The following is a 16678-nucleotide window of genomic DNA, read 5'->3' as shown; positions in this document are numbered from 1 at the left end:
AGGTTAAGGCATCTATGATTAAACGAAGGACTAGGGGAGACATGATAGCAGTCTTCCAATATCTCAGGGGTTGCCCCCAAAGAAGAGGGAGTCAAACTATTCTCCAGAACAAGAAGCAATGGGTGTAAACTAAACAAGGAGAGAAGCAACTTGGAACTGAGGAGAAATTTCCTGACAGTTAGAACAGTGAATCAGTGGAACAGAAGTTGCCTTCAGAAGTTGTGAATGCCCCAACGCTGGAAATCTTTAAGAAGATTTTGGATAGCCATTTGTCTGAAACGGTATAGGGTTTCCTGCCTAGGCAGGTGGTTGGACTAGAAGACCTCTAAGGTCCCTTCCAACTCTGCTATTGTATTGTATTGTATTTCTAACCAGTAAATCAAATATGTTTATTATGGTCTTTGACCAGCTTTTACAATTAGAGAAAAATGAGAAATAGTTTAATTCAATCAATGTCTATACTATTTCAGATGATTGCGGAGATCACATTTGGACATTATAAAAAGGACACTGTAGTGAAAAAATATGGTCATTCTGGATATTTGAAGGACAATTTTTCCTTCAATGATCCATGGAACAATTAAGATCTGGATAGTCCTTTTTTTTCCCCTTCCTCTGGAGAAATCCGGAGAAAATTGCCTATCCAATTTCTCTATCCACAAATTTGGAAGGACGTTTTGAAAAGGCCATTAGTACTTTGCGTCTGTCTTAGCACTCCTCCTGCTATTTCATTGTGGCTCAATTTCTTCATCATCTTCCGCCAAATGTATAAATCTCATTTAATAAAATGTTTTTCTTTTTTAAAAAAAATATTAATACTATATATTTTGACAGGGGATTTTCCCCCTCCAATTTCCTTTTCTTTTCTTTTTTACGAAAGACATAATATTCTCGTAATGTTCTCCATATGCTTAGATTGTTTCATTATATCTTCTTGAAATAAAATACTCATTTTGGGTTCACTGGTAGCATCAAATGATGACAAGGCATATTTTATTGCTTAATTAATCCACACCTTGGGTGTACTGACAGGCAGTAGGCTGCAAACTGACATCCCAACTACTGGTCTGTGCATATTAATAGAGTCCTAAAACAGACTTTAGAGTGCTTTAATGATCTTGATACTTGATACTATTACAATGGAGCTATTACACTGAACAATTTATTTTATATTACTGACTCAATATCTTTGCTTCCAAGGTAATACAAAGCTATTCAACTTTAGAAGCAATGGCCATTTTAATAAGACGGACAGGTTCAAATCTGTTTTGCCATTTCTTCACATCCTTCCAGGACTTTTTTTTTCTATGTTTGATTACTGGATGATATCCATTTTCATTTTTTTTTAAAATGATACACAGTAATTCATTAAGCTTCTGTCAGGCCTAGGTCCAAAGATTTTCCTTCCACTGTTAAACAACACTAAAATCTCCAACATTTGACGGTTTGGATTTCAATTTCCATCATCATCATTATCCTTTCATCTAAATATAGATAGATAGATAGATAGATAGATAGATAGATAGATAGATAGATAGATAGATAGATAGATAGATAGATAGATAGATAGATAGACAGGTGGGTGGGTGGGTGGGTGGGTGGATGGATGGATGGATGGATGGATGGATGGATGGATGGATGGATGGATAGATAGATAGATAGATAGGAGATCTGTCTTGCTATCTCTGTCTGTCTGTCTATCTATCTATCTTTCTCTCTTTCTATCATCTATCTATCTATCATCTATCTATCCATCCATCCATCCATCCATCCATCTATCTATTTCTCTCTCTCTCTATCTATCTATCATCTATCTATTCTCTACTTCTAAGCCTCTCTTCCTCCATCTCTATTTCAATATGTCTGTCTGTCTGTCTGTCTGTCTGTCTGTCTGTCTGTCTCTCTCTCTCTCTCTCTCTCTCTCTCTCTCTCTCTGCCTACATTTGACAGGTGAATAGAATAATTAGGCAAATATGAACATTGGGGCTGTATAGTTGGGAAAATAGAATTAAAGGAATAGAGAAAGCTGAACAGATAAGGATAAATTTTGAAATTAATAGAAAAATTATGTTGGCTAGCCTTGATTTCCCTATATATTGTTTAAGAAAGAAGCTTATATCAAGCACCCATCAAACAGAAATAATTTGTTTTGCCATTGTTTTTCCTGGAATCCATCAGATTCAAAAAACACACACACACACACACAAACACACAAACACACACACACACACACACACACACAGAGTATATTCCTTCAAATCAGTATAGTTCTTTTCTGGCAACAACAATAAAAATGAAAAAAAAAAGTAACCTTTTCAGGCTTCCTTGGTCTGAAAATGTCTCAATTTGTGATAGCTGTAGAGCAACTTTGATTCATCCCTTCTATCTCACTTATCCATCCATTTTCATATTAAAATTTCATATAATATGCTATAAAACGTGAGACTGTGAAAAGTATAAATTTTTCATTATTGCCTTCGTGTTGCCTTTGGAGAAAGATAAATATTGGAAGGTAGAAAATTATTTCTGAACTGGTATGTCTGTATTATAATTTTTAAAGTAAGCCACAATTTTACAACCGTGTTCAGATAAATCCTGGAAGAAAACATTTTTAGACTGAATTACTGACATTATTTTAATTATGCTTCCGTGATTTGCATCTTGCTTTTTTTATATATATAAAAAAATATTCAGTAAGCCCACTTTTAATTAAGTGGTTATTGCTTGCAGTCAGTTTCATTAGAGATGATTTTATAATAGATCTTAAACTCTAAAATGAAAATAAGTTGTTCAGAGAAAGTGACGATGTTCTTGAAATTAACATTCTCTTGGATTATCTATGTTTGCCTGTTTAATTTATTTGTTTTCGATGGAGATAATACTTGGTGTTTAAAGCAGATTTGAGCAGGGATAGGCTGCTAGGGCTTCGCCCGGATTCAGGAGAACCCATAGCTAATGTTATGGCCAGTTCAGAGAACCTCCAAATCCCACCCCTGGCTGGCCCCGCCCACCCCTTCCCTCCCAGGAGTCTCCATTCAGCCTGTTTTGGATGTGAGGCAGTGGTGGGTTTCAAAAATTTTTGGAACCTCTTCTGTAGGTGTGGCCTGCTTTCCGGGTCCACTGGTGGAACCTCTTCTAACCAGTTCGGTAGATTTGACGAACCGGTTCTACTGAATAGGTGTGAACAGGTAGGAACCCACCTCTGATGTGAGGTGAGTGCAGGGCCCACACGGTGGCTCGGAGAGGGGGAAAATGGGCCTCCAGGAAATTCCAGGAAGCTGGAAATGGGCCAGTTTCTGGCCTCCGGAACCCAGGGGAGGAAATTTTCATCCTCCCAGAGGCTCAAAGAAAGCCTCTGGAGCCTGGGAAAGGTGAAAATGCCCCCCTCCAATCGTATTGCAGGAGGACAACTAGGCCATGCCCACCATGGCCACACCTACTCAGCAACCGGGAAGAGAACCCATTGCTGAAATTTTTAAAGCCCACACCTGGATTTGAGTGATAGGCAACATTCTGTATAAACAGTAGAGGTTTCCTAGCAGAAATAGTAAGGATGGAAACTACAGGTAGTCTTAGAGTTACAACCACAACTGAGCTCAAAATTTTGGTTGCTGAGCTACAGGTACAAGTTCCCTCACTCATATCTGCTAGTCATTCCCAAATCTAGGGGGTGATGCTCATCTCCGTTTCAAAGCCAAAGAGCCGGTGCTGTCTGAAGATGTCTCTGTGGTCATGTGGTCGGCATAACTCAATGCTGAAGGTGCATGGAATGCTGTTACCTTCCCACCAAAGGTGGTTCCTATTTTTCTACTTGCATTTTTACATGCTTTCGAACTGCGAGGTTGACAGAAGCTGGGACAAGTAACAGGAGCTCACTCAGTTGCGTGGCACTAGGGATTCGAACCACGGAACTGCCAATCTTTCTGATTGACCAGCTCAGCATCTTAGCCACTGAGCCACTGCGTCCCTAGTTGCTAAGCTAGACAATTGTTAAGTGAATTTTGTTTCATTTTACAGCCATAGTTCAAGGGGAGAGGGGGAAAAAACGTTGCATACAGGTTGTCCTTGACTTACAACAGTTCCCTTAGAGACCATTCCCTAACCTTGCTTTCAGAAGTCGTGGGAGCTTCATCACTGGAAGCTTTCAGGAAGAGACTGGACTGCCATCTGTCAAAAATGGTGTAGGGTCTCCTGCTTGGGTGGGAGTAGGACTAGATGACCTACAAGGTACCCTCCATCTCTGTTAATCTATCTATCTATCTATCTGTCTGTCTGTCTGTCTGTCTGTCTGTCTGTCTGTCTATCTATCTATCTATCTATCTATCTATCTATCTATCTATCTATCTATCTATCTATCTATCTATCTATCTATCCATCCATCCATCCATCCATCCATCCATCCATCCATCCATCCATCTATCTATCTATCATTCAAAGTCATGATGGCACAGAAAAAAGTGACTGATGACCAGATCTCACACTTATGACCGTTTCGCCATCCCCATGGTCGTATGATTTACATTTGGATGCTTGACAACCAACTCACATTTATGACGGCCGCAGTGTCTTAGTTTCATGTGATGCTTTTTTGCGACTTTCTAACAAGCGAAGTCAGAAGTCGGGAGGCCAGAGCCCTTTAACAATCGTATCACTATTTAAACCATTGCAGTGCTTCACTGAGCAAAGGTGGCAAGGGAAGCCATTCAATGGAGGAAAACCCGCTTAACAAATGTCTCACTTAACCACATAAATTTTGGTCTCAATTGTGGTTGTAACTCAAGGACTAGCAATAGCAATCAATAGCAATAGTTAGACTTATATACCGCTTCATAGGGCTTTCAGCCCTCTCTAAGCGGTTTACAGAGTCAGCATATCGCCCCCACAGTCCGGGTCCTCATTTTACCCACCTCGGAAGGATGGAAGGCTGAGTCAACCTTGAGCCTGGTGAGATTTGAACAGCCGAACTGCTGAACTGCAGTCAGCTGAAGTAGCCTGCAGTGCTGCATTTAACCACTGCGCCACCTCGGCTCTTACCTATGCATACCATCTCAGATATTAAGATCTGGCCATCAACTCAAAAGGACAATGTGCAAAAGACAGAATTTAACGAGTGATCCTTAATAACTTTACTTGGTTACTACACAGTGCTGGAAACAGCACTGGAGAAAGAATTTTTATTATATTTTTATTCTCTCACATACCATTTTAAGTATGCATTCACATAATTGTTATTCTTCTTTACATTTATTTTCTTATACATTTATTATTTCATTTAATAAGCAATAACATACAATTTGGGTTGCTTTATTTACCATCCCTTCCTCCTTGTTTTCCCTCTCTTTTCTCCCTCCCTCTCTTCTCTACTTCCTTCCTTCCTCCTCTCCTCCTCTCTTCTTCCGAGGTGGCGCAGTGGTTAAATGCAGCACTGCAGGCTACTTCAGCTGACTGTAGTTCTGCAGTTCAGCTGTTCAAATCTCACCGGCTCAGGGTTGACTCAGCCTTCCATCCTTCCGAGGTGGGTAAAATGAGGACTCGGATTGTTGTTGGGGGCAATATGCTGACTCTGTAAACCGCTTAGAGAGGGCTGAAAGCCCAAGAAGCGGTATATAAGTCTAACTGCTATTAACTGCTATTCCCTTACTTTTCTCCTACTCTTCCTCTTCCCCTTCATTCCCCTCTCTCCTTCTCTTTCTCCCCCTTCCATCCTCCTCACTGGATAACTTCTTATGCTCTGTCTAGTCCTTATAATCTTTCGTGAGATAAGACCTAAGGGAAATCAGAATTCCGGCAGATCTTTCCACTAGCAAAAACAGCAGGAATTTGATGGCTCCAGATTGGCTCTCTTCCTGCCAACAAGGAAGCAACTAAGCAAGCCACAAATTCTCCATTTGTGGTTTATTCACAATGTTCCTCCTTGTTAGGAGGAAAAAATAAGGCCGAGTTCTCAGCTTGCGTATCACATTAGAAAAAAGTCTTCCCCTGCTTTGATCTAATTTGATTCATGGTAAGGAAAAATGTTTCAGATGGTGTGCATGACAAAACCCAAGACAGATAGATGTAGACAAGAGGAGAAGCATCATTATCCATGTTCGCTCCACATCTACCCCAAAGACACCACATGTTATTGACAGGAAGAAGAAGTAGGATTTCCTTCAGCTGTTCTTTCGGGTGGCCCAGTGGAAATGCAACTCCAGCTTTCAAAAGTCTGTCCATTAGTCTGTTTTAAACATTTTTTAATATGTTACGGGAAAACAAATACATTTCTTTATAGTCATGTTCATTTTGCTATTGGTGTCGGCTTTTTTCAGGGGTGAAATCCTCCCGGTTCGCCTTGGTTTGGCCGAACCGGTAGGACTGATAAACCTTGATTCTGCAAACCGGTGCTAAAAAAAGATTCCGAGGATCGTGCAGATCAGCTGTGAGCCGTGCGATCATCAGAAGCTTTTTTTCCCCTTAACTTTTTAAAGCATTTTTATCCTGCCGGTTCAGGTAAAGAGGCAGGGGAAAAAAATGCGTTAAAAAATGGGGAAAAAAAGTTGGCCATGCCCATCCAGTGACATGACCCCCTGAGGCCACGCCCACAGAACCAGTTTGGGGGGGGGGGATTTAGATTTCACCACTGGCTTCTTTCCCCCAAAGGTTGAATGGAAGGAAAGGTTTCTATGAGTGAAAGGTTGGAATATGAAGGTTTTGAATAAATATGCTAATATGGGAATAGATAATGGGATGCTAGAAAGAAGCCACTGAGACCCATTGAACATCTGGTCCTATTTATAGATCTTTTCTGTGCAGCCAAAGGATCCATTGTGAAGGTCAAGTAAGAAACGTTGAACATTTCAGATAAAATGCATTCTTGAATGGCTCGGCACTTCCTACCCTTCCAAGATGAAGTTAGCAGTGGAAAAGTACTTACTACAGGTAACCATAGGACATAGAATAATAGATGTCTATGGAGATTCTCAATCATCCAGGTCATGGTTGTCCCAAAGATGTATTTTTCAAGAGACAACTTGACTTTCTGGTTTTTCTTTGAAGATGTTTCGCTTCTCATCCAAGAAGCTTCTTCAGCTCTGACTGGTTTCCCGACCATCCAGCTCTCAGCAGAAGAAGCTTCTTGGATCCGTTTCACCCTGCCTGCCGTAATGTTTCCTGCATGAAAACACCTCTAAAGGCATTATGGGCCACGGTGGCGCAGTGGATAAAGCACAGTACTGCAGGCTACTTCTGCTGCTTGCCGGCTGCCAGAAATTTGGCAGTTCAAATCTCACCAGGCTCAAAGTTGACTCAGCCTTCCATCCTTCCGAGGTGGGTAAAATGAGGTCCCAGATTGTTGGGGAAAATATGCTGACTCTGTAAACCGCTTAGAGAGGACTGTAAAGCGGTATATAAATCTAAGTGCTATTGTTGTTACAATGGACTTTGCAGTTGTTTTTTTTTTTCTATTTAAAAGAAAAGGCAAGAATGAATAGTTGGAGTGGTGGGGGAGATTTTAGAAAAACAGTTTGCCTTTTCGTTCACCCTCATACAGTACAACTTTATTATTTTTTACTTCGAAGTTAATGCAAAGCTTCATTGGGCCAACTTTCCACTTGGATTCATCCTATTTCCTTCAGGAAAATTAGATAGGTCAAGGAGCCGAGATGGCGCAGTGGTTAGGGTGCAGTACTGCAGGCCACTTCAGCTGACTGTTATCTGCAGTTCGGCGGTTCAAATCTCCCCGGCTCAAGGTTGACTCAGCCTTCCATCCTTCCGAGGTGGGTGAAATGAGGACCCAGACTATGGGGGCAATATGCTGACTCTGTAAACCGCTTAGAGAGGGCTGAAAGCCCTATGAAGTGGTATATAAGTCTAACTGCTATGCTATTAAGAGGGCCAAATCTTTTTAAAAATATTAGATGACTTAATGAAGTCCAACATTGCATTTTGATAGGGGAGGGGAGTTCCTTCTGTTTGTTTATCATTCTTACATTGGGCGTCTTTACAGGGAAATCAAATCCGATCTGCAACTGTATTTCGGGGGCAGGAAATCTGGAATCCTTTAGAAATTTGAAAATTTGGCTCAGTGGTTTAGAAGAAGGGGATGGACAACCATTTGTCCGGAATGGTGTAGGGTCTCCTGCTTGAGCAGGGGGTTGGACTAGTAGACCTCCAAGGTCCCTTCCAACTCTGTTATCCTGTTATTCCGACTGCCACAAAGATGCTCTCAATCTAGGTAGGAGCTGCAGAAGAGGAGAATGGGTCAGCGTCCCCTGCAGGGAATTCAAGATGGAAAGACGGAAGGACCCTGGCACTGGCATCAATGCACAGGATCAGCCAAGGGACTCCAAGGGTCACCACAGAGCCGGGCTCATGGGCACATGGACCCAGCTGGCTTTGTAGGCCCTTCAGCCTGGAAACACGTATCTAGCTCTTGGGCAGCACACGACAGGCCTGCGTGCCAAGCACAGAGTAAGTTTCATACCCAAAATCAAATTCGCGTTGCCCTCTGCTATTGGCTGCAATGTTTTTGGCTGATGGAAGTTGAAATCCACAGTCTCGTAAAAGAAGCAGGTTTTTTATTCTTTCTATTTGAGAAGCTGAGGGGTGTAGTCATTCCCACGTGCCGTTTCAATTGACAAAATGTGGATACCTAAATGGAACATAGGAGCTAAATTTTGCCCTCCTTTCCTTTCTTCTCCCCTCCCCTTCTCTCCTTTCCTTCTCCTGCCCTTCCTCTCCTCTCCTTTCTTCTCTCCTCCCCTTCCCTCCTCTCTTCTCCCTTCCTGTCCTTTCTGAGTACTTGAGAGATCGCCTTCTGCCGATTACTTCCCTAAATCGACCAATTAGATCGCACAGACTGGGCCTCCTCCGAATCCCATCTGCCAGTCAATGCCGACTGGCGACCACACGGAGGAGAGCCTTTTCTGTTGCTGCTCCGACCCTGTGGAACGAGCTCCCCATGGAGATCCGTACCCTCACCACTATCCAGACCTTCCGCGCAGCCCTCAAGATCTGGCTCTCCCAGCAGGCCTGGGGATAGGCTTCCAATTCACCCGCCCGAGTGTTTGATTGTTGAATGAAAGTTGTGTTTTACTATCTTTTCTTTGTTCACATATTGTTTTGTTTTTGACCTTGCACCCCCCCCCCCTGTGGTTGTAAGCCGCCCTGAGTCCCCTCAGGGAAAAGGACGGCATATAAATCCCAATAAACCTAAACCTAAACCTTTCCTTCTCCTGTCCTTCCTCTCCTCTCCTTTCTTCTCCCCTCCCCTCCTCTCCTTTCTTCTCTCCTCCCCTTCCCTCCTCTCTTCTCCCCTCCCCTCCTTTCCTTCTCCTGCCCTTCCTCTTCTCTCTTTTCTTCTCCCCTCCCCTCCTCTCCTTCTTCTCTCCTCCTCTTCCCTCCTCTCTTCTCCCCTCCTCTCCTTTCCTTCTCCTGCCCTTCCTCTCCTTTCTTCTCCCCTCCCCTCCCCTCCTTTCATCTCCTGCCCTTCCTTTCCTCTCCTCTCTGTCTCACCCAATCCCATATTATTTTCCCATGGTTATTGGATTTTTTTTTAGCATAGATAAACCACATATTGCATAGAGATAAAAGCGAAAACATCACTAAATCCTTTCTTTCTTTCTTTCTTTCTTTCTTTCTTTCTTTCTTTCTTTTTCTTTCTGGTATTTCCCTCCCTCCCCTTCAGTTCACCTTTTGCAGGTGCTGGTTTTAAATGTGTCTGTTATAATCTAGAATTTTCAAAAGGGCAGGCAAGTAAGCAAGGAACTGTCAGACTGCTGGTGTCTTAAAACCTGATCCTGGATTCCTTTTTGAGTTCAACTCTCTGCTTTTTTTTTTTCAAGTACAGAGAAATCTGTGAGACCTCTTGAAGCCCGAGAGTACAACCTCATGTTGTCTCTTAATAATATTGCCAGGCTTTATCTCTTGGGATAGAAGACTGACACGAGGGTTGTTTTTATGTGCTCTGAATTAGAAGTGTTCCTGAGGGCTAGTTCACAGATGCTTGTATATCTCTTCATTATGGTCTAGACCTCTGCAGATATCCATTATAAACATGGGTTAAAGCTAATAACACAAAGATTCATTCTCCAGCACAAAAACAAAATACCATTCGCCCATCAACGCTCCAAAGCTGCAACGTGGAATACAAATTCACAAATAGTTTTCAAGCAATTTGATAGCAATGGCAATAGCACTTAGACTTACACACTGCTTCATAATGCTTTACAACCCTCTCTAAGTGGTTTACAGAGTCATCCTCTTGCCCCCAACCATCTGGCTCCTCATTTTACCCACCTTGGAAGGACAGAAGGCTGAGCTAACCTTGAGTTGGTCAGGATCGAACTCCTGATAGTGGGCAGAATTAGCCTGTAACAGTGTATTCTAACCACTATGAGTGAATGAATGAATGAATGAATGAATGAATGAATGAAGGAAGGAAGGAAGGAAGGAAGGAAGGAAGGAAGGAAGGAAGATAGCAATAGCAATTAGACTCATATACCACTTCACAGTGCTTTACAGCCCTCTCTATGGAGTTTACAGAGTCAGCCTATTGCCCCCACCCCAACCATCTGGGTCCTCATTTTACTGATCTTGGAAGGACAGAAGGCTGAGACAACCTTAAGCCTGGTGAGATTCGATCTGCCAAACTGCTGGTCACCAGTGATCAGCAGAAGTAGCCTGCAGTACTGCACTCTAACCACTGTGCCATCACGGCTCTATCCATCTTATCAAGTTGTGTCTTAACGACATCCATGATGCTTTAATCTAGTCTCCTATAATTTACAGCACCTGTCCTGCCACTTTTCTAGATTTGGGAGTAGGATAAAAATTGCAGTATTCAGCCGGGAGTGGTAAAAGTAAAAACACAATTGAGTGAAGAATGACTCTTGATGATTGTATCAGCACAATTTTCTTAGAGGTATTATGGAAGGATTCTGGTAGCATCTGATCCAGGATTTGTTGTGACTGTTGTTTCCTAGAAGAATCAATCACTTTGAAATTTCTGAGTTGTACTTACTCAAATATTAACCATGGCTGGTTGTGCCTGGCATCCAAAATCAGCCAAGATGAGGAAGCCGTTTTAGAGATTCACAATAACGTTCTCTCTTTGATGATGGAGAACCAGAGGAATGCAGAAATGGTCGACCACAGTTCTACAACTTCAGATATGAAAGACAATATTTCCACAGGTGGGATTCACATAATTTAACAACCGGTACACCCAGAATTGAAAATATGAGTGCATGCATGCTTGCTTCAATCATGTGTGTGCCTTATGCACATGTGTGTTGCATCAAAAACACGTTGCTTGTATAAGATGGAATAGCTTCGCTCATGTGCGTGCCTTGCACACATGTATGCTGCACAATGGTGGGATTCAAATAATTTAACAACCGGTTCTCTGCCCTGATGACCAGCTGGGGAGGCGTGGCTCGGTGGTCATGTGACCGTGTGATCGTGGCCAACTCAACATTACTCAGGTCGATGGGCTGTTAGCTGTTACAATGTAATCAGGGTTAACGGGAGAGGCAGGTTCTGTAAGCAGGGCAATAATGATGAGGCTAGAAACAACCCCAGAATGTTTCCTTCCTGCCTTCCTTACAAGATTAGCCCTGTAAAGTGGAAAAAAACAAAAGGAGATTTCTTCCAACAACTGGTTCTCCCAACTGCTTAGAAAGTTAACAACCGGTTCTCCCGAATAGGTGGGAACTGCCTGGATCCCACCACTGATGCTGCATAAAAAACATGGTTTGTCAGGGTTCCAAATAGCATCCAAAAGTAAATCAGAGTCCAAGGCAAAGCATTCCTCAAAGTTACAATTTATTAAGAGAGCCACGTTGGCACATCTGGGAAAACCTGAATCTGAAAGCTTCCTGGTTTTACCCATCTAGTTGAAAGTTCAAGATCTTGCCTCCACACCCACAAGTCTATCACATGTTCCAATCTCCCAGCACCATGCTGGCAGTTCCACCCATCCAGTTCCAGTCAGGTGCAGAGGTGCAGAGACATAGGATGACCTTGGCTTTCTAGAAGGGAATTTTGTTATGGCTACATCACATCTCACTCCTAAAATCCCCCTTCCCATTTTCCTACAATAGAAAATGCATAGCAGAATAATATAAAGATCTGAAAGAAAAGATGGCTGCACCCCTGGCACAGTGATTGTATAAGACAAGATAGCTTCGCTGTCACATACGCCTTGCACACACGCACGCTACATAAAAAACACGGTGACTGTATAAAATGAGATAGCGGCAGGGCAGGTGGCCTGGCCCAGCCACTGGCTGTAACTACCGGTTCACCTGAACCAGTCCGAAATGGCTGAATCCCACCCCTGAATATCTCCATTATTTTGCGATAATTCATGCAAAAGCAAACCTACTAGCAATGATGATGTTACCTAGTTCAGGTAATGAAACATCTGCAAAAAATCAAGCAAGCTCAGAGAAAAACCAAGGACCCCCCCCCTCCACAAACCTACATGCAATTATAACCAATGGTCTGAGAGGTAATTTAGAAATTTGCAGCAATACTTTTCAGACTTCGAGCCGTCAAGATGCAAGTAACTAACTATCATCAGGCGAGTACATCAATGTACAAGACAAGTTGATTATCCTTGCAAGAGTTTCCATCGAAAGAGGCACAGCTATCTCTGCTTGTGTTAGATCGCTTATTATTATTATTATTATTTTTAAATGCAGGCGGTATAAATATCCCTCATTAGTGCAACACAGCCCGATCTGTGAATATTGAATATCGCCAAGTTGAAAATATTATAAATGCTAACTAACCATTTCCAAAGATCAAAGCAATCAACTTGAATAATTTATTTACATGTAATGTTGTGGGGGTGGGGGGGAGAACTTTCAAGAGTTTTCATTTCCATATGTCTTGGGTTTAGATAATTGCCCCTCTGGAGGATTATACCACACAACTCTCTCTCTCTCTCTCTTGTCTTGACCTATTTTTTCCTCCACCCAGGGGTGACGATTCTTCTGACCTTTTAGTTTACTTCAGCATTTCCACTTCTCCACGCATCTTCAATCACAGAAAGATCTTTTCCATCCACCCGCAGCTATTTTAAGGACTATCGGCAAAGTCTGATCATCGTTATCTGTTTGATATTTTTTTTCTGTTTTAAATTAATGATGCATTGCTCAGTGGGAAGCCTTTGGAACCGCGAAAAAGCTACCCTTGTAAAAGCACCAAGGCTCAGCCCAAGAAGTCGTATTTGTTTTTATCCCGTTGGCTGCTGGATTTCCTTTGATTGGATCCACATAATGTAGGGGCTCAACGGTAAAGAAGATGGATTTGTGGGCCTGAAAAGCTGGCAATCCAGGTTCAAGACCCGAGCACTACAGGATGGGGTGAGCTCCTGTTCTCACCTCAGTTCCTGCCCACCTAGTAGTTCAAAAGCATGCAAATAGAATAGAATAGAATAGAATAGAATAGAATTCTTTATTGGCCAAGTGTGATTGGACACACAAGGAATTTGTCTTTGCAAGTAGATAAATAGGTACTACTTCCATGGGAAGGTCATAGAGCCGAGGTGGCGCAGTGGTTAGAGTGCAGTACTGCAGCCACTTCAGCTGACTGCTAAGCTGCAGTTCGGCGGTTCAAATCTCACCAGCTCAGGGTTGACTCAGCCTTCCATCCTTCCGAGGTGGGTAAAATGAGGACCCAGACTGTGGGGGCAATATGCTGACTCTGTAAACCACTTAGAGAGGGCTGAAAGCCCTATGAAGCGGTATATAAGTCTAACTGCTATTGCTATTGCTATTGCTATAGCATTCTCTGTGCATTTGACCCCACAACCATGGAAAATGTCTTCAGACAATGCTGGCTTTGTCAGCCAAGAAACAGAGGTGAGCATCGAGCCCGAAAAGTCACACATGATTGGACAGGGGAAAGCTTTACCTTTTTAATCCACATAATAATGGACCTATAAGTAATCCTTGACGTACAACCAGAATTGGGCCCCAGATTTCTGTTGCTAAGCAAGACAATTGTTAAGTGAATTTTGATCCGTTTTATGACCTTTCTGGCCACTGTTGTTAACTGAACCATTGCAGTGGTTAAGTTAGGCAACCTGACGTCTCCGTTGACTTTGCTTTTCAGAAGGTGTGTGGATTTAAAATACAATACAAATATATACAGGAGGTCCTTGAGTTAGGGCCACAATTTCTACTGCTGAGCAAGGTGGTTGTTAAGAGAGCCGTGCCTGATTTTGCAACCTTGTTGATAAGCAAATGGCTGCTACCATTAAGTGAATCACAGGGTCATTAATGAGCAGAACGGAGCCCAACATTTCTGTGGCTAAGCGAGACATTTGTTGAGTGAGTTTTGCCCCTTTTTACAAACTTTCTTGCCACCGTTGTTAAGTGAATCACTGCAGTTTGTGAAGCAAGTAACATGGTTGTTAGTGAACCTGGCTTCCCCATTGGCTCTGCTTGTCAGGCAGGATCTGAAAAGAGTATCCTATGACCCCGGGACACTGCAACCGTCATAAATACGAGTCAGTTGCCAAGCATCCAATTTTGATCACATGACCACGGGGATGCTGCAATATTCATAAGCGTGAAAAACGGCCAACAATCACTTTTTGTTCACAAGATAGGAGTGTCAGGCCTGCAGCCATCTTTTCTTTTGGATCTTTGGCATGCCACACTTTCTATTATTCTGCTATGCATTTTCTATTGTGGGGAAATGGGAGGGGGAATTGCAAGGAGTTAGATGCTATGTAGCCATAACAACATTCTTTCTACAAAGCCAAGGTCATCCTTTGTCTCTGCACCTCTGTACCTGACCGGAACTGGATGGCTGGAACTGCCAGCATGGCAGTGGGAGATTGAACCATGTGATGAACTTGTGGGTGTGGGGGGCAAGATCTTGAACTTTCAACTGGGTGGGGAAAATCGGGAAGCTTTCAGATTCAGCTTTTTCCCAGCTGTTCCAACAGGGCTCTCTTAATAAATTGGAACTTTGAGCAATACTTTGCCTTGGACTCTGATTTATTTCTGGATGCTATTTGGAACCCTGACAATGAGTGTATTTTGGGGAGGAAAGGCAGCAAACTAGACTCCTTTCATAGAAGATTAAAATAATAAATAAGTAACTGCAGCCTGTGTTTTTTTAATGACTTCTCTACTTCTGTTGTTCCTCTCTGGGCATATAGTTTTCTCATCTTTCTCCCCTTTTCCTCTTTCTTGTTATATTTGATCTCCTCCTAAAAGGCACTCATTCGAAGCATGCACCAAATCAAAACTCCGAGATAGCGTTATAAGCATAATATCTGTAAATTATTTAAATTTCTTATCATCAATTTTAATTTCGTACTGAGCCCCTCGCTAATCTGACACGAAGTTAAGCACGCTTTTGCAAGATCTCCCCATCTTTGTGAGTTTTAAAGCAGGGCAGGCTGGCAACATAATCTTCTCAACTTCCAGCTTCTTAATTCCACTGTGAAATAAATTTAATACTGGAGGAGATTTAAAGCACTTACATTTTCCGAACGCGAAAAGCGCTAATAAATTCATCTAGAAAGCTGCTTTTGCATGGTTAAATGGTAATACAGTAGAGAAACTAGATTTGAGTTTCCTGTGAGAATTTTTTTTTTCCTCCAGGGAACATAATTTCTGCTATAATAAGTTTCGGGTTTTCTCTTGATGTGGAGACAGCCTCCAGTGTTGGATATCTGAAATGTTCAGTTTTCTCGAGACTGAACAAGGATTATTATTTTTTTAAAAAGTCAACTCTTGTATAATTATCTCTGTGTTACCAATAAAAACAATCTGATTCACAGATTTCCCCCTTAACTGTCCACTAAAGGACATAACTAGACAAAGGTCTTAGCAATGTCACGAAAGAAACCCAAAGTTTCACCTCTGGCACAACAATAAAATTAATAAGAGCAGGGTCATAAACAGAGTCAAGGCCAACCACTTTCTTAATTGTTCCTTATTATTTTCTTACCATGGATGTTTTAATGCTGCATAGGGTTTTTATTATTATTATTTTGCATTTTTTTAAAATTGTTGATAACCTCTAGAAGCCCTGGCAGATTATGGCAGTATAAACATTAATTAATGCCAAGAGTTTAGCAACCAGAAAACAGCGAGGAACTTACTTTAGCAGGAACGGAATAAAACAAGATTCCTAACATGGACTGTTCCATAAAGTTCACATTTAGAGTACCATGAAATTCATCAGCCCGGCTTTAGCTGACAGCCCTTAGTTGCTCTCCCTGAAAGGAAACTCAAGTAATTATTTATGGGAAAGTTGGACCATAAGGAAGGCTGAGTGCCAAAGAATGGAGCCCTTTGAACTATGGTGCTGGCGAAGACTCCTGCAAGTCCCTTGAACTGCAAGGCAATCCAACTGGTCAGTCCTAGAGGAGATCAACCCTGACTGCTCTTTAGAAGGCCAGATCCTGAAGAGGAAACTCAAAGACTTTGGCCACCTAATGAGAAGGAAGGACTCACTGGAGAAGAGCCTAATGCGGGGAAAGATTGAGGGCAAAAGCAGAAGGGGACGACAGAGAATGAGGTGGCTGGATGGAGTCACCGAAGCAGGAGGCGTGAGCTTAAATGGACTCCAGGGGATGGTAGAGGACAGGAAGGCCTGGAGGAACGTTGTCAATGGAGTCACGGTGGGTCAGACACAACTTCAACAACAATAGGAAGATATTTCAAAGAAA

At 42.3% G+C, this 16678-nt stretch overlaps 1 protein-coding gene across 1 annotated transcript in view; it reads left to right on the top strand.

Annotated features, from left to right (window-relative positions):
• The window catches only part of PCDH11X (protocadherin 11 X-linked), a 747920-nt gene that overhangs the window by 312017 nt on the left and 419225 nt on the right, over positions 1-16678 (top strand). The window lies entirely within an intron of this gene.

Source organism: Thamnophis elegans, chromosome 12, assembly GCF_009769535.1.
Source record: "Thamnophis elegans isolate rThaEle1 chromosome 12, rThaEle1.pri, whole genome shotgun sequence".
Taxonomy (NCBI): domain Eukaryota; kingdom Metazoa; phylum Chordata; class Lepidosauria; order Squamata; family Colubridae; genus Thamnophis; species Thamnophis elegans.
Note: the sequence above shows the minus strand (reverse complement) of the source record. Positions and strands in the feature narration are given on the sequence as shown.